We start from the raw sequence: 18,471 nt of genomic DNA, 5'->3' as shown, positions 1-18,471 counted from the left end.
AACCAGTGGGTCTGCCCTCTTGGAGACCAGGGTTATAATTTTCTTCTTTATTTTACTGATTTCTTTTCAGACATTAAACATTATAATCACATTTTTTGTTATGGATGAGGCTGCCCTTGGTCTTCATATTATCCATCAATTCTTCCTTGTTTGTGTTTTATGGATCCAGCAATGCATCTGCCTAAATTGGCTCATTGATCTCTTGTATCAGGGAGTTGTCACCATCACACTCCAGAAATCTCTTGGATTGTTCATACTCTGATATATTGCCCTTCCAGAAAATATCAAGGTCGTAAATCCCCTCTGACTTCCATACCTTGCTATTGTTTCCTGCAACTGTGTAAAGAAGGCACTACCTTCACTTTCTTGGTCTGTATCTGTGAGCTATCCCACCATGTCACTGTAATAATAATAAAACAACTCTGCTGTTTTGCATAGACTTCTAACACCTCCATTTTCCCCTGTGGTGAATGCACTCGTATATGTACGCAAGATCCATTTCCCAGTCTTGCTGGTTTCCTAAGGGAAGCTTGGTAGATTCCAACGTCACAGTCTCCTGAGCACTTCCTTACTGCTCCATGTTAGTTCACTTTTCTTCAGGTTTTGGTTATTCCCCTCTGATATACATATATAGCTTACCTTTGCCTTATTTTAGAAGAATAGCTGATACACAGCAAAAACTCAAGCTGTATGTGTCTAAAGAAATGACCAACTTTATAAAACTAATCTAGTGTCCAGAGGCAACTCTTAAATCTTTGTTCTAAAACTTTGTGTGGACTTCAGCTCAGAATAAATCAGCATAATGGGAATGCATCGATCAAATTAAGCAGAGGATTGCTAAAAAATACACCTTTGCTCTGTTTAAAATTAATCGCAAAAAAATATAAATGGCTAAGGAGTGCAACTTGACCAGTGTGGCATTGAAAAGGAGAGCAAACCAAGTATGATTTAAATATCAAACCTCTGACCTTGGTCCATAGCATGTCCTTTTGTCCAGTCTGCCTGTAGACTAATGGGAGTGGAAATTTGGGATCTATCACACTGTATAATGGAATAAAAACCTGACTATAGTGGCACTGTAACTTGTGGAAATACCTGTTCAAAATCAGTTAAAGGAAAATCATATAGAAAATAAAGCTTTTCCTAAGAACAACACAGTGAAAAACAGTGTAGAGTTACATTTGTTGTGCGAGATAATCCATCATGAAACAATTATTTTCTTATTGTGACCCTGGCTTTTGGTTCATAAAAAAAGAACTTAAGTAGCAGGTTTATTTTATGCCACTCCTCTTTGTGCATGTAGCATGATGAACAAAGCTCCTTACACTAATAATTCACACTCAAGCTATTATACAATTACAGGAAAATATGGCTGAAAGGACTTTGGAGAGGCTACAACGCATGTCAGTGATGTTTAAAAAAAAATCATTTTGAAGCCTCATCTAGTTAAGTCAGGAACTACTCCAAATGACTCCTATTTCTTACTGGTGTGAAAAGATCTGCAGACAGTCAAGAGATCCAGTCACAGAACTTCTCAACAGTAGAATTTATTCTCCAAGGTTTAGTATTTATAATCCTATTATTTTCTAATCCTATTATTGTAATGTTTTGGATGAATTGAATGTATTTCTCCTAATCCCTGTGTGATCTCACATATTTCCTGTCAATGATGACTTTTGGCTGACCCTAAAAATACTTTGCCCTTCAATACTTAAAAAATAAATTGTCAGAGTAGTTAGGAACATTGTATTTTCTGCAGATGCACCTTGCTGTTCAATAAAGTCTCTTGACAAAGCTATGACTTATAAAATAGTGTAGAGGTGTTTGATCCTCACCTGATTTCCATTCTTGTCATGTATTTTTCCTTTCTACTTGCTCAGTAAGTGGCCACTGTGATGCAATGTTTATTTTAAAATCACATTTGTGGCTGAGCACTGAGTAGAGGAATGTTTATGGAGTTGTTTCATATGGTACACAAAAAAATGCTATGCAACTTTGAATTGCATGGATTTAATGCTATTTAAGGGTTTAACAGTGACATCATAAATCATAAGAAGGTATGAATTAATTTATATCCTACCATAAGCCTAAGATAACTTTATAGCCTCAATTTGAAAGTTGATTATTTTTGCATTTCTTTTGCAATACATTTCATTTGCTATACACCCTCTAACTTGCTTGCTTGTTTTGCCCTTTTGCCTTTTCCCATCATTCCTGCTTCTACATTCTTTGTCCTCATGATCCAGAATGTCCTACTTAAACAAGGCATACAGGAGCTTCCATACAAAGAGATGCATTTTCTCCCACAGAAACCACTACACATTAGGGAGAAACTAAGACTTTAAGGCATAAAAAACCCAGAAGAATCAGGCCTTATGATTTGAGTACTCTTGAAAATCTCAAAAATATCAAAATAATGATTTAGGTGACAATTCAAAAAGAAGTTATGAGATTGTTTGTTACTTGACAGCTGTGTGTTTAATTATATTACCAACATCAATTAGAGAAGTATTTTCCCCTGTGATAGTTATGCAAACTCTTTCTATGGTTTCATGCAAATAGTTTAAATGTTGGTTCATCTACAAAGTACAGATCATTAGAAGATAAACTACCACTTTTCTGTTGTTCATCTATGAGAAGAACAAGGGACAGTAGCATGTAAATTATACTGGTAAGACAGACAGATCTATTACACATTTAGCTGGCCAAATTTACTTGATCTTTGTTTTATTTAACTGTTGCACATATTTGCTAGCAGAATTCTACAAAATTAAACATTTTACATCAATTATTTACAAAGTATTCTCTTATTGAAAAAAGCTATGTAAAGAAATATAGATGCTTCCAGTAAAATAAGCTAAAGGAAGTCATAAAGAGCAAGAGCATCTCTGAGACACTGTAGAAGTTCTCTAGCAGGAGACATAGTGGTGATCTTGCAGTGCTATGGTAATGGTTGCATTGATGATCTTAAAGATCTTTCCAACCTAGCTGATTTGTGCAGATAAAGACTTAAATCTTTAATATTTAGCAGTAGCAAGGAAGATTATTTAAAAAACAAAGCTCAGAAAGAATGTCTAGGAACACTTTCAGTATGGATGGAAAGAGAAAAAAATCCCACTGAGAAGCCAAAAAGAGAACTTCAGGATGGGAGGCAGCCAGGTGGAAATGATGGACTTTTAAAACTCTCTGACAGAATGAGTGTATATATCTTCATATTTCTCAGTTATTTCTTCCTCTGCTTGTTGGCTGGTATCTTTCTCATCTAAAATTTCTTACATAAAAATGTTTAGAATGATATTGCATTAAAATGAAATAACCGAAACCTTATAGGGCAATTTAAATAGGAAACGAGCAAGACAATGCTGGAGAGTGAAGAAAGGAAATATACTTCTAGATTAGTTATAGAAGATTATGTTAATTAATACCCTCAAAAAACATGTATCTGGGCTTTGCAGGTGTCTCTGCAGATGACCATTGCCTGTTCCTTCATCTGAAGCAGGATCTCTCAGGAAGCCTGCTCAAAAAGAAATTGTTTTGTTAATTGTTAAATGGCTCCAAACATCATTGTCTGTTTAATTACTTATTTACTATTGCATAGCTAATTAATATTTATTATGAAAACAGCTGCAAAATTATTTAAGCATTACTGGGCTCTCTGCAGCAAAATCCAATGCCAGCAGTAGAAAAGTCCAGGAAAATCTATCTTAGAAAACACTTGACTTAATGGGCAAGTATAAATATGGCATGTTTGCAGTCAGAATGCCACAAGATTAAAAGCAGGGTTTCAAAGAACTCCTTTGAAAACACCGCAGTGGTCCTAATTTGTCCTTACTCATGAACAAATTCAGTATTCAAATTGTGTTTTAACATTCCTCTTACTGTGACACATGTGGGTCAAGCTCTTCTGCACAGTCCTGACAAGAACTTGGCTGTATCCCACTGCTAAAATCTGCACAGAAGGTATCTCTTTTTATGGTTAGTAAACACTCAGGACAGACCAAACATTAATGCAGATTCACAGGCTAAACTCCCTGATGCTCCTTTATCTGAAAATAGGCATAAGCCTAGGAAATACAGTTTTCTAGAAAATGTTTATATTGCAGTGCTTTCAACGTGTAGTTAATCTGAAAAGGTTTTTGGAGCTATGTTGTTGAGTTGGTTGGTTTTTGTTTGTTTATTGTTCTTTGTTTGTGGGTTTTTTTAGTTATATGGTAGTGTCAAGCTGAATGTTGACTTCACGTTTGACTGAGGCTTTTAAGTGCTACCAATACATCAATAGCAAATAACCAAACTCAGTGACATCCTTTCACTATGCTAATCTCCACCCCAAATATCCTTGTGTACAGATGGCATGGAGATTCACTCTTGTATTGATCTCATCTTCTTTAAGTTTTTCAGTAACATTGCATAGAATTAATTACTTAGGGAAATTATTTAGAGAAGCAGATCACTGGAGTGAGGGCAAAAATAAAAATGCTGTGTGAAAAGTACATCCCAGTTTCCAAACTGGTGTTTTATGTCAAGTAGGTTATACTAAGCACTTCTGAAAAACCACTGAAATCAAGGTGGAGATGAAAAATAATTTGTCTAAAGGCTGCAGGCAGAGTAGTTTTCAGATCTGGGGACTATAGATCTGAAATGCTGGTCCCTGAGGACCTCATTTTACCCAGCTTCCCTGCCAGAGGAAAAGTTCATACTAAATAGCAAATGCCCACTGTTTCCTGACTGCAGTGCTGGGTCTTGTCTCACCTGAGAGCAGGTCAGATTTAATCCTCACTGCATGCTTGCACAAGCATGTCAACGAGCTTGCTGAGTCAGCTGGGAAATTGTCAGGACACGAACAGTACCGAGCAGTAATTAAGAAATAAGGACTCTTGAGGGGACTTCTTATCATGAGCCCTTCTCCCTATAGCTCTACTCTTCTTTTTCTCAGCCCAGCACCCATAAATGTTGCATCACCTTTGCAATGCTCCTAGATATTGCACTCAGAACACCAAGAATACAGTGCGGAATCTGGATCCTTCCCATCCCTGCCAAAAATGTACAGCGTTACTACTGATCCAAGCAGTTGTATTGTTTAACTGCCTCTTAAATGATTTAGGACCTCTCAATCACCAAAATATATTAAATATCCCAAGTTAAATCAGCAGAAGTACTTATTAAATATCAGGATTTGATGTATCTGGAGTCAAGAGCTGAACAGCAGACACATCAAATCTAAGCAGCAATGACCTCAGAACTATGTATATTTATGGTGTACTAGATTTCCTGGAACACTAAAGCCAAGGATCCAACTAGCCCAGTTCTGAGGCTAAGATTCCAGTTAAAGTACTGGCCTGTCATGGGTTCAGCAGTAGCTCATGCTCTGTCAGGGAGGAGGAGAGAGTAGGGTGCCTGGTCTGGGCTAGTCGGGGAGGTATTCCATACCATAGCACGTCCTGCTCGGGGAGGGGACTGGAAGCTGGCCAGGAAGGGGAGGGGTTAGCTCTCTCTTCCGGGCTGGGCTCGTGTTGGCGGGTGGTATCGTATTCTCTCTCCCTGTTATTTCCTCTAACATTGATTTGTTAGTGGTAGCGTAGTGATTTTGTGTTATACCTTAATTGCCTGGACTGATTTTACCTCAATCCGTGGGAGTTGTATTCCTCTGGCCCTCCTCCCCATCCCTCCGGGAGTGGGAAGGTGGGGGGGGAGGGAACAAAGGAGTGTGTGGGACTTTAAACCATGACAGTTTTTGGCGCCCAACGGTGGGCACAAACCACGATATAACAACAAATCTGACAGGATTTATAGTCATTTGTCACATGCTGTTTTATGTCTCTCACAGTTTTTTCTCTTGATCTCATGGTTTCAGGATTTTACCAATTACTTGTCATATATATTAGCTGTGCTCATGTTTATCAAGTATGGGGTTTCGGCTAAGGTTCTTGTCTCATTGTACTTATGTTAATGGGCTTGTAATACAATAGAAGCATTGATCATGAAATTTGATCTGGTTTATGCTCCTGGTATGGTCACCAACTTTATATTTTTGGGAGGTATATACTAGAAGTGCTTAGCAATTTCACATCTTTTTCTCCTTCTCAGGTGGTCAACCTGTGAAGGAGACATTCTTCTATCCTCCCAGTGTTCTCTCCAGATGGTCTACAACATCATTGAGGGTTTTGAAGTTTTTGAATGGCCTCTTTTAATACTGTTTAGACTTGTATGCTGATTGTGATGGGGATCACCATAGTAGCACGCATACAGAGTGTGTTTTGCCCACAATTATTTCATCTGATTTCAAGAGTTAAGCGGAGTCAGGTCTGGTCCTGCATTAGGGTTTAAACGACGAAATAGGAGGACCAAGGAGATCTTCCCAGAGGCTGGACAGTCATGAGTGGCAGGGTTGTGTGGATAGTATGGGCAAGCATCTAGGTCAGTGGGCCCTTCCAATACTTTGGAATTTTACTTTCCCGAACAATGTGAAGAATCCGGAAGAATTAGTAAAACAGCTAAATGAGGTGTGTTGTCGTCCTGGCCATACCAGAGATGGACAAATTATGGCAACGTGCTGGGGCTTGGCCTATGCCTATAAGGCCTTGTTCGACACTATCCAACACCTTCAAATAAGAAAAAAAATGTCCCTGGATCTGAGAGCAACACAGAAGTCAGTGGCAGCTGTTCCAACTCCAAGTACAGCAGCTACACCATCCCCAGCGGGCAAGTACAGTTGCTACCCAAACTTCAGCTGTGACAGACAGTGCAGCTACCCCCAGTAACGAGTACAGCGGCTATTCAACCCTCGACTGTGACAGACAGTGGAGCTACCCCAGCAACAAGTACAGTTGCTACTCAAACTACAGTGATAATCACTGCAGCTGAACTAGAGGACCAATTCGTACCAATATTGGTTGCTCCTGTACACAAGAGAAAAACCAGAAAGGAGGCAAGAAGGAAGAGGCAGGATAAGAAACTATGCATCCACTACCTGGTCTAGTATCTGATCAGGGGTCATCATCACATGACGAAGAAGAAGAGGTGACTTCTCGATCTCGGACCTCAACTGAGCTGCGGAATATGCGAAAAGATTTCACCCGTCAATCAGGGGAGCACATCATCACCTGGCTGCTCTGATGTTGGGATAATGGGGCCGATGGTCACGAACTAGCAGGTACAGAAGCCAAGCAGCTGGGATCACTTGCTAGAGAAGGGGGAATTGACAAAGCAATTGCAAGAGAGAAAAAGTCCCTCAGTCTTTGGAGGCGGCTTTTGGCAGCTGTGAAAGAAAGGTTCCCATACAAGGATGATGTTATGAGTCGTTCGGCCAAGTGGACTACTATAGACAAAGGCATCCAGTCCCTGAGGGAATCAGCTATCATAGAGATGATCTACCACACCAAGCCGAATAATGGGAATGTACCCATAGACCCAGATGAAGTCGAATGCACACGACCCATGTAGCGAAAGCTTACACGAAACGCACCGTCGTCATATGCCCATCCATTGGCAACGGTAACCTGGAATGACATAGCACCACTAACAGTGGATGAAATGGTTCATAAACTCCGAGAATTCGAAGACAATCTTACCCCTTCCATCATCTCAGCTGTGGAAAAACTGTCTCATGATCTCAAACAGTTGAGGGACGATCTGTCTGATTTATCTAGCTCCTCACGTGTGCCAACACGCGTTTCAGCTATTAACAAAAGGCGTCCTATTGCTCAAGAGAGAAAATATATAAGATACACACCACGGGCCACCCTATGGTTTTACCTGCGGGATCACGGAGAAGACATGACGAAGTGGGATGGAAAATCTACTTCAGCCTTGGAGGAACGTGTGAGTGAATTGAAGAGAGGAGCAAGGGCCAAGACTGATCGCCCCATGAGAGCTGCAGCTTCAGTCTCTGGTGAACAGGTTCCCAGATGGAGCAGAAGAGCTGATTTTACTCCAGCTCCTGTGATAAAGAAGAATAATCCCTTTCAACACGACTTAGGTGTCCAAGATTGTGACGACGATGACTATTAGAGGGGCCCTGCCTCCAGCCAGGTGGAGGTAGGGGACAATCGTATTTACTGGACTGTGTGGATCAAATGGCCTGGCACATCAGCCCCACAGAAGTATAAGGCTCTAGTTGATACCGGTGCACAGTGTACCCTGATGCCATCGAACTGTCAAGGGGTGGAACCCATCTATATTTCTGGAGTGACAGGAGGGTCCCAAGAGTTGACTGTACTAGAGGCTGAAATTAACCTGACTGGGAAGAAATGGCAGAAGCACCCCATTGTGACTGGTCCAGAGGCTCCATGCATCCTCGGCATGGACTACCTCAGGAGAGGGTACTTCAAAGACCCAAAAGGGTACTGGTGGGCTTTTGGTATTGCTGCTTTGGAGACTGAGGAAATTGAGCAGCTGTCCACCTTGCCTGGTCTCTCAGAGGATCCTTCTGTTGTGGGGTTGCTGAAAGTCGAAGAACAACAAGTGCCAATTGCGACCACAACAGTGCACTGGCGGCAATATCGCACCAATTGAGACTCCCTGATTCCCATCCATAATCTGATCCATAGACTGGAAAGGCAGGGAGTGATCAGCAGGACCCACTCACCTTTTAATAGCTCCATATGGCCAGTGCGGAGGTCTAATGGAGAGTGGAGACTAACAGTAGACTATCGTGGCCTGAATGAAGTCACACCACCATTGAGTGCTGCCGTGCCGGATATGTTAGAGCTGCAGTATGAATTAGAGTCAAAGGCAGCCAAGTGGTATGCCACGATTGATATTGCCAATCCTTTGTCGGCAGAGTGCAGGCCACAGTTCGCTTTTACTTGGAGGGGTGTCCAGTACACTTGGAACCGACTGCCCCAGGGGTGGAAACACAGCCCCACCATCTGCCACGGACTGATCCAGACTGCACTGGAACATGGGCAAGCTCCAGAACACTTGCAATACATCGATGACATTATTGTGTGGGGTGATACAGCAGAAGAAGTTTTTGAGAAAGGGAGGGAAATAATCCAAATCCTGCTGAAAGCCGGTTTTGCCATAAAACGGAATAAAGTCAAGGGACCTGCACGGGAAATTCAATTTTTGGAATAAAATGGCAAGATGGACGTAGACATATCCTTACAGAAGTAATCAATAAGATAACAGCAATGCCTCCACCAACTGATAAGAAAGAAACACAAGCTTTCTTGGGTGCTGTGGGGTTCTGGAGAATGCACATTCCAAATTACAATTCAATCGTAAGCCCTCTCTATCATGTGACCCGGAAAAAAGAATGATTTCAAATGGGGTCCTGAGCAACAACAAGCCTTCGAGCAAATTAACCGCGAGATAGTTCAGGCCGTGGCCCTTGGACCAGTCCGGACCGGTCCAGATGTGAAAAACGCACTGTACACCACAGCTGGGGAGAATGGTCCTACATGGAGCCTCTGGCAGAAAACTCCAGGGGAGACTCGAGGTCGACCCCTTGGTTTTTGGAGTTGGGGATACAAAGGCTCGGAGGCCAGCTAAACCCCAGCAGAGAAAGAGATATTGGCAGCTTATGAAGGGCTTTGAGCTGCTTCAGACGTGATTGGCACTGAAGCACAGCTCCTTTTGGCACCCTGCTTGCCAGTGCTGGGCTGGATGTTCAAAGGCAGGGTCTCCTCTACACATCATGCAACTGATGCTACTTGGAGTAAATGGGCTGCACTAATTACACAACGAGCTCGGATAGGAAATCCCAGTTGTCCAGGCATTCTGGAAGTCATCATGGACTGGCCAGAGGGCAAAGATTTTGGAATGTCACCAGAGGAGGAGGTGATGCGTGCCGAAGAGGCACCACCATATAATAAATTGTCAGAAAGTGAAAAGCAGTATGCCTTGTTCACTGATGTGTCCTGCCGTATTGTGGGAAAGCATCGGAGATGGAAGGCAGCTGTATGGAGTCCTCAGTGACAAGCTGCTGAAACTGCTGAAGGAGAGGATGAATCGAGTCAATTTCCTGAGGTGAAAGCCATCCAGCTGGCCCTGGACATTGCTGAGCGAGAAAGGTGGCCAGTACTCTATACTGACTCATGGATGGTGGCAAATGCCCTGTGGGGGTGGCTGCAGCAATGGAAGCAGAGCAACTGGCAACGCAGAGGTAAACCCATCTGGGCTGCTGCATTATGGCAAGATATCGCTGCCCGGGTGCAGAATCTGGTGGTGAGGGTACACCATGTAGATGCCCACATACCTAAGAGTCGGGCCACTGAGGAACACCACAATAACCAACAAGTGGATAAAGCTGCTAAGATTGAAGTAGCTCAGATGGACTTAGATTGGCAACATAAAGGCGAATTATTTTTGGCCCGGTGGGCCCACGACACTTCAGGCCATCAGGGCAGAGACGCAACGTACAAATGGGCTCGTGATCGAGGGGTGGACTTAACAATGGACACTATCGCCCAGGTTATTCATGAGTGTGAGGCATGTGCTGCAATTAAACAAGCTAAACGGTTAAAACCTCTTTGGTATGGAGGACAATGGCTGAAGTATAAATATGGGGAGGCCTGGCAAATTGACTATATCACACTCCCCCCAACCCGCCAAGCAAGCGCTATGTGGGTATATCACATCCCCTACCATGCACCAGCCTCTGGGAAAATTGAGCTGTACAATGATCTGTTGAAAACTACACTGAGAGCAATGGGTGGTAGAATTTTCAAACATTGGGATACACATTTACCAAAGGCCACCTGGTTGGTCAACACCAGAGGATCTGCTAACAGGGCTGGCCCAGCCCAGTCAGAACTTTTACATATTGTAGAGGGGGACAAGGTTCCTGTAGTGCACATGAGAAATTTGCTAGGGAAGACAGTCTGGGTTACTCCTGCTTCAGGCCAAGGCAAACCCACTCGTGAGATTGCTTTTGCTCAAGGACCCGGATATACTTGGTGGGTAATCAGGAAGATGGGGAAGTCCGATGTATACCTCAAGGGGACTTGATTTTAGGGGAAAACAGCCAATGAACTTAATTATACGTTGTTGCTTGCTGTGTAATATTTTTGTAGTCCATCAACTAGATGTCTTCAGGTCACCAGCAACTGGCCCTGACTTCCCTCTAACCATCGTCCCAACAGAGAATGAACTTTGATAGAACCAGATGGGTTCTGCAGTAAAGGAATGATCAACATCAGCAAGCAACAATCCAGCACTGCACACAGACCCTCCTGCTACAAAAGACTATTACAAACCTAACATCATGGACCAAATGGACACAATACCATTGTAGGGATTGGTCCATGTATTAAGAAATGATTTCTTTCTATCTGTCTGGGTGTATGCAGATGTATATATGTATATATATATATGATGGTATATTGAAAATGTGGGATCTGAGCATGACGTGAATGGTATGGAATAAGGGGTGGATAATGTCATGGGTTCAGCAGTAGCTCATGCTCTGCCAGGGAGGAGGGAGAGATAGGGCGCCTAGTCTGAGCTAGTCGGGGAGGTATTCCATACCACAGCACGTCCTGCTCGGGGAGGGGACTGGAAGCTGGCCAGGAGGGGAGGGGTTAGCTCTCTCCTCTGGGCTGGGCTCAGAGAGGGAACGGGAAGCTGGCCAGGGGGGGGAGGAGTTAGCTCTCTCTTCTGGGCTGGGCTCATGTTGGCGGGTGGTATCATATTCTCTCTCCCTGTTTATTTCCTCTAACATTGATTTGTTAGTGGTAGCGTAGTGATTTTGTGTTATACCTTAATTGCTGGACTGATTTTACCTCAATCCGTGGGAGTTGTATTCCTCTGGCCCTCCTCCCCATCCCTCCGGGAGTGGGAAGGTGGGGGGGGAGGGAAACAAAGGAGTGTGTGGACTTTAAACCACGACACTGGCTTTAAAAAACATTTGAGTCTGTGACTCCAAGTTTGAAACATTTCACAACTTTCCTGTCTTAACCATGAGGAATACTCAGTCCTAGATTGGAGTCTCAAGTAAACTGGAAGGTGCTTTTCAGCAGCAGGAAATTCATGTTCGTATATTCATAGGGGCACAAAAAAACAGCTACTGCATATGGAAAATATGTATTAAAGAGAAACTTACCAACAAGTAGCTAAGAAAAAGAGCAATTCACCAGTCAGATGGAAGGCTTTGTGACTGTGGTCTTGCTCTCCTGCATATCACAGTTAGCTGGGGTAGGCACTGCACTGAAACTGGTGTTTCTGGTGGTCTGCCTATTGTAAGCCAGTTGGTAAACTGTGATGTGGATGTAGAAGGTGCTTAGAAGGTACCTCTAGGCTGGAGCTGGACCAATTCCATCTTTCTTCTAAGTTTGTTTTTAAATCTTGACTTGAAAAACTGTGAAATGTGCAGAAATGTGCAGATGTGAAAAATGTACTGTACACCGCAGCTGGGGAGAATGGTCCTACCTGGAGCCTCTGGCAGAAAACTCCAGGGGAGACTCGAGGTTGACCCCTTGGTTTTTGGAGTCGGGGATACAAAGGCTCGGAGGCCAGCTATACCCCAACAGAAAAACCTGGTGGTTTTTTTTTTTGTCTTTTTTCTGGTGTTTTTTTCAAAACACCAGTTTCAGTGCAGTGCCTACACCAGCTAACTATGGGATGCAGGAGAGCAAGACCACAGTCACAAGCCTTTAATGTCTTTTAAAAAGACATGAGAGCTCATAGGAAACATGGCAATGCTTTCTGAAAAGGGGAAGCTCTTTCAAAGAGTAATAATGTCTACCAAGCCAAGAATTATGCATGGGTTTGGAAAATGGTCGTCGGCAGAGCCAAAGAGTGGTGGTAAATAGTGTCACATCTGATTGGTGACCTGTCACTAGTGGTGTCCCTAGCACTTAGTATTAAGGCTAGTTTGATGTCTTCACTGACGGTCTGGACAAGAGGATTAAGTTCACCTTCAGTAAATTTTCAGATGACACCAAGTTGGATGGGAATGTTGATCTGCTGAAGAATGAGAAGGCTCTGCAGAGGAATCTGAACAGACTGGATCTATGTGCTGTGGCAAATGAGATGAGGCTCAATAAGGCTCAGTGATGGGTCTTGAACTTTGGCCACAACAACTCACTGCAATGCTCTAGGCTTGGGGAAGAGCAGCTGGAAAGCTCCTCATGGAAAAGTACCTGGGGCTGCTGACTGATGAAGCCAAACATGAGCAGCTTATGCCCAGGCAGCCAAGAGTGTCAACAGCATCCTGGCTTGTATAAGCACCAATGTGGCCAGCAGGACCATCATTTGCCTGTACTGGCTGCACCTCAAATCCTGTGTTCATTTCTGGGGTCTTCACTGCAAGAGAGATATTGAGGTGCTAGAGCAGGTCCAGAGAAGGGCAATGGAGCTGACGAAGAGCCTGGAGCACAAGTGTGATGGGGAACAGCTGAGGGAACTGGGAAGTTTAGTCTATAGAAGGCTCAGGGGAGACCTTTGCTCTCTCTACAGCTGCCTAAAAGTAGGATGAAGCCAGGAGGTGGCTGATCTCTTCTCCAAGATGACAAGTGATAGGACAAGAGGTAACGGCCTCAAGCTGCACCAGGGGAGATTTAGACAGGCTATTAGGAACAATTTATTCCCTGAAAGGATGGTCAGGCATTGCAACAGGCTGCCCTGGGACAGTGGTGGAGTCACTGTTCCTGGAAGTGTTCACAGACTGTGTAGATGAGGCCCTTAGTGACATGGTTTAGTGATGGCCTTGGCAGTGCTTGGGTAACAGTTGGACTAAATGATCTTAAAGGTCTTTTTCCAACCTAACTGATTTCTATGATTCTATGATCTATGAAAGGTCAAAAAAAAAAAAAAAGAAAGCTCTTACTCTTTCCCACAGTCAGACGGAAGATAGAAAAATGCTTTATTTCTCCCTCCAGTACCCCACAACAGTTTCATGACTGCAGTTCAAGATTTAGATCACAGTGTTACCAAAACCCAACGTCTCCCATGAAAAACACCTTCATTTCCTTGTCTTTCAATGATGATGTTGAGTTGTGTGAGTTTAATTTTCCCTTCACTAACCTGTTCTTTTGCTGTGGCTGAAAGAAAGAACACAAACACTTCCACCGCAAGTATCTGCCCAGCCAATTCCCTCAGATGAGATCCAGAATGATAAATCCTCACTACATCTGCAAAACAGCCCAATCTATGATTTTCACTCGTACAATGGGATCGGTGTGGAGTATATTGATTTTCCACTTTTCATCACACATTCCCAAGGTACTCAGACTTTGTTGTCATTATTATGCAGCTGACTCATGCATCTGTTTTTAGTTCTCATCAGACGAAAATGGTGGCATAGCTTGACTTTTTCATTCTTAGTAAGAGAGAGACTTGAGAGGAAGCTGCTCTGTGGAGCCACCCATGATGTAGTCCCTTCCTAGCAACTGCTGGAAGTGTGTGCCTCGAGCAGATTGATTGTGTTCCTGGTCCCAAGAACCAATAAGAAGCTGAAAGGAAGATGCTTTTTTATTCCCTAATCCGATTCATAATCAATAAGAAGGAAAAGCAGATTTGTAAATGGCTGCTAAAATTGAAAGTAATCATCTCCTTCCCCATTTATGAGTTAAACAAATGGAAACAGGAGTGCTGTACCCAGATGTCAATAAATGTGTTGAAGGGCAGGTTATTTCTTTTTTTGAAAAAAAAACCCAAACCAACAAATCTGCTACTTCAGAGCTGCAATATTCTTTCTTGTCCCCTTCAGATGTCTCAGGGCCCTGCACAGCAACAGTCCTGCCCAGCAATAGCCCATGTACTGCTGCTTGCAGAAGCTCCCTGGACCCCAGAGGCTTAATCTGTCTGGGAGACCAAGGATCCATCATGGGCCTTGGTGGATCTTCCCCTGCCTACCAGGAGCTCCCTGGTTATCAATGTCTCCCTTCCTTTACACAAGCAGAACTGTTTCTGCTCAGGAAGCATGTGTAGAGCATTCCTGTAATGCCTTTGATAGGTGGGCTCGCACTAGGTGACCAGAACAACTGTCAGCTGAGGTGAGACAGTCAGGAAAACAAATATGTCTCCAGCCTTCTGAGTGCCTTAACTCTAACAGAAAGATTAAGGCTGCTGCACTATACTTGGGATGTTACATCTCTCACAGCTGACCTCAATCAGCAGTCATGTAGACCACCCGGTGGAGAGGGTGTGGAAGGTGTACAAAAGGTTTTATTAACCCAAAAGAACAAAAGGAAGAGATCCTTGAACCCTCCAACAAAAGGAGGAAAGTTCTCATATGGCAGGAAGCCAGGTGATATTTTCTAAACAGCTTTTCCCCTCCTTTGTACTTCAGCTGCTAAAACCTGTCTCATATCTGCAGCTGCACGGGGAGATCTTCCAATCTAACTCCCCTAACTTAAAAAAAAAAATGTTATCTTGCAGCTGCTAATAGAGAGAAAAAGGAGAGAGGAGAGTTTTCTTGAACTAAGCAGTGCAGCATGTAGAAGGAATTACCTTTAACACTCCCTTGCTCTTATGAGCTTGTATTTTCATGCTATTATAAACGTCCTGGTAAGGACACCATTGTAACAGGGTCCAGAAAGTGTAGGTGGTACATATTAGTAGCAGGATGTGGTGACAGTAGCAGTGCTGTTGTTGCCAAGGCTGTTGGCGCTGTGGCTCTGAGCAAAAGCAGAAGCCTTATAACTGGGGGGAAAAAAATGTCGTTTCGTTAGTAGGAGGGTTTTGTGGTTGTGGTGGGTATTGCAATGGAAGAGGCTGGAGTAGGTAAGATTATGTTAAAACAATCTTCAAGGTTCTTCAGTTGCCAGTCACAGGAGTTTTGGTATTTCTAAGGGGTTTTGCAAAGGGAGCTTTCCTCAAATCCTTGGGCAGATTTGCTTCCTGATGAGGCACAATTAACAACACATTTAAAAAAATACCATTAAAGCTCTTCCAGATCTTAGTGTCTCAGCTTTTTTTGAAGAAGACAACTTTATGTGAGATGAATCTGCTGTTGATAGGAATTGACATCACCATGATCACTAAAATTTGTATCATAGTGGTGGTGCTACATATACACACAGAAGAAGCACAATTTAAATTTGTTTTACAAAAGGAAATTAAGGCACAGAAATCCAAATTTACCTTAACTATTTTTAGGTATGTAACAGAAGCACTTAATTGAAATTGCAGTTGTCCTTATCTTCCCAGCTAGTCATTGGAGAAAAACAGTCACATCAAAAGGCAAATAAACTTATATTTTAAATATGAACTGCCTGACAGAGTTCCATCTCTTTCCACTGACAAGCAAGAGAACCTAAAGCAATTATAATCTTAATTAGATACTTCTGTTTTATCCCTGAAGTTAGACTGGGATAAGTTGGATCAAAGAAATTAAATGACTGTCCAATGAACATGAGGCAAAGCATGTGGCTGGCAGCCAGTCCTAGTCCACTGCTTGATTACATCACATATATCCCTTAAAAGTCTGTTGCTAAGTTACACAGGCCTTACTCCTAGAAAACTCAGGAAATATTTAGTTAAACTAACACCAAAACACTCTGTTCTGCTCTGTTAGAGTCTATTCTAATCCATTCCATTCTATTCTATCCTAATATTTTGAAGGCATTTATCTTTATTACAAAATACAGAAGTTTCAGTCTGGAGGAGCTGTGAATTTTCCAAAGGTGACAGGTGTCAGTAAAAGGAACAGAAAGAAAATCAGTTAAACAAGTATGAAAACAATTGGTCTATAAGGTAATGATTATAAAATAAATAGAAATTGTATTCATTGGGTTTTCACCTTGCTAATTTCTAATAGGACAGGGAAATATAAAACCTGCATTGAAAATTCTAACGCTGATATATTTAGTGATACTGAACTGGTGAGAAAACGCTCTCATACAAGTTTTATATAGTGCAGCATAATGCCCAGTAACACAAAAGACAACGATTTTTTTTTATTTTTTCTTGCAAGAGCTGCTGACTCAGCCAGAGCAGGGTGCACCTGTAATTGTCTGGTGCCTGGGCCCAGCAAAAAACATCTTTGAAACCTTGAAACTAGCGGAAACCTTTCCCAGAGTCGGATGAAAACTGCCTGTTATCCTTACCCCTAAATGCAGTGGGTTAGAAAAAGACAAGATTGCAATGCTCAGTGAGAGAAAGAGTTTCCCCCTTGAAAATTATTATGGAGTAGATCTGGTTGACCTTAGACTGACCAGTTAACTAGTTGAGCTAGGTGACATTTAAGTTAATAGCAAACTGGAATTGGGATCAAAAGCTTGTTCTAAGTAGTGGAAAGTTCTAATGTGAGAGCCATCCTCTTGCTTTGGCCTTATTCTGCCACGCATATGAGCTAGATGGACCCAAGGCAGTTTTTGAAGAATGCTCTTGGTTGATGCACTGCAGATGGTCAGTGTAAAAGGGGTCATTAAAGTGCTTCACAAGATATTGTGTAAAAGAAATAGAAAAAAGAGAAGGCTATACTGCTAGGCTGGAAGATTCTCCAGTTAGCATCAGTGAGATACAATGTCCCAGTTTAATACAGGAGGCTGTCTAAACTTTGGGAAAAGTAAGGGAAAGTATACACCTCAGCAGGTTTCAGCTTGTACAGGAACTGGTGGGTGGGATCTTATGACAGGCAACTGTGAAAGGTAGAACAGATGGGAAGGCCTGGCAGGTCAGCCTCTTCCAAACAGAAAAATGGTTCATCCCAATTCTCAGGAAAATTAATAGATTGATCAGGAGTTTGGCTTTACTAAACAGGCAACTCACAGCTGACCTGTAATCCAAAGAGGACACATACAGCAGATGGAAGCAGGATAAAACCAGTGCTTAACTAGCCTTGAAGCCAATAAGAGATGTCAAGGGGGAGAAGAAAAGCCTCTATGGATACATTAACAGGAAATCCAGGCAAAGTTATTTAGTGACAGATGAGACAGATAAAGTTGAGGTACTCAGTATCTTTGTCTTGATTTTTACATTCTAAGCATACGTGCCTAGAGAACAGGGTTCCAGATATGAAAAGCAGGCATTAGCAAAGTGCTTAGATCCCCAAGTCAAGCATCTCTTGAGAACCTCAGCCCACACAGGTCTGTGGGACCAGATAGGGTATGTTCAAGGTGCTGAGAGAGCTGGTGCACTGTGGGGACACTGTGTGCTATCTTTGAACAGTAACAGGTATTGGAGGACTTTGAAATGGGATGGAAAGGAAAAGTTCTTTTGGAAGGGAAAGAAGTTTGATCCAAGTAAGTAGAGATTGGTGAGTTGTCATGGGTTCAGCAGTAGCAGTCATTTTTTCTCCTTCTTGGTAGCTGGTGCAGTGCTGTGTTTTGACTTTCGGGCTGAGAATGGTTGCTGATAGCAAGTATGTTTTGAGATACTGCTCAAATGTTTGGTTTTGTCCAAGGCCTTTTCTGAGCTCATGCTCTGCCACGGAGGAGGGGAAGCCAGGAGGAAGGAGAGATAGGACACCTGACCTAGGCTAGCCAAAGAGGTATTCCATACCCCAGCATGTCATGCTCAGGGAGGTAACTGGAAGTGGGCCGGAAGGGGGGGAGTTAGCTCGCTTCCGGGTTGGGCTCATTTCGG

Source organism: Melopsittacus undulatus, chromosome Z, assembly GCF_012275295.1.
Source record: "Melopsittacus undulatus isolate bMelUnd1 chromosome Z, bMelUnd1.mat.Z, whole genome shotgun sequence".
NCBI classification, from domain to species: Eukaryota; Metazoa; Chordata; class Aves; order Psittaciformes; family Psittaculidae; genus Melopsittacus; species Melopsittacus undulatus.
This window is presented reverse-complemented; position numbering follows the sequence as displayed.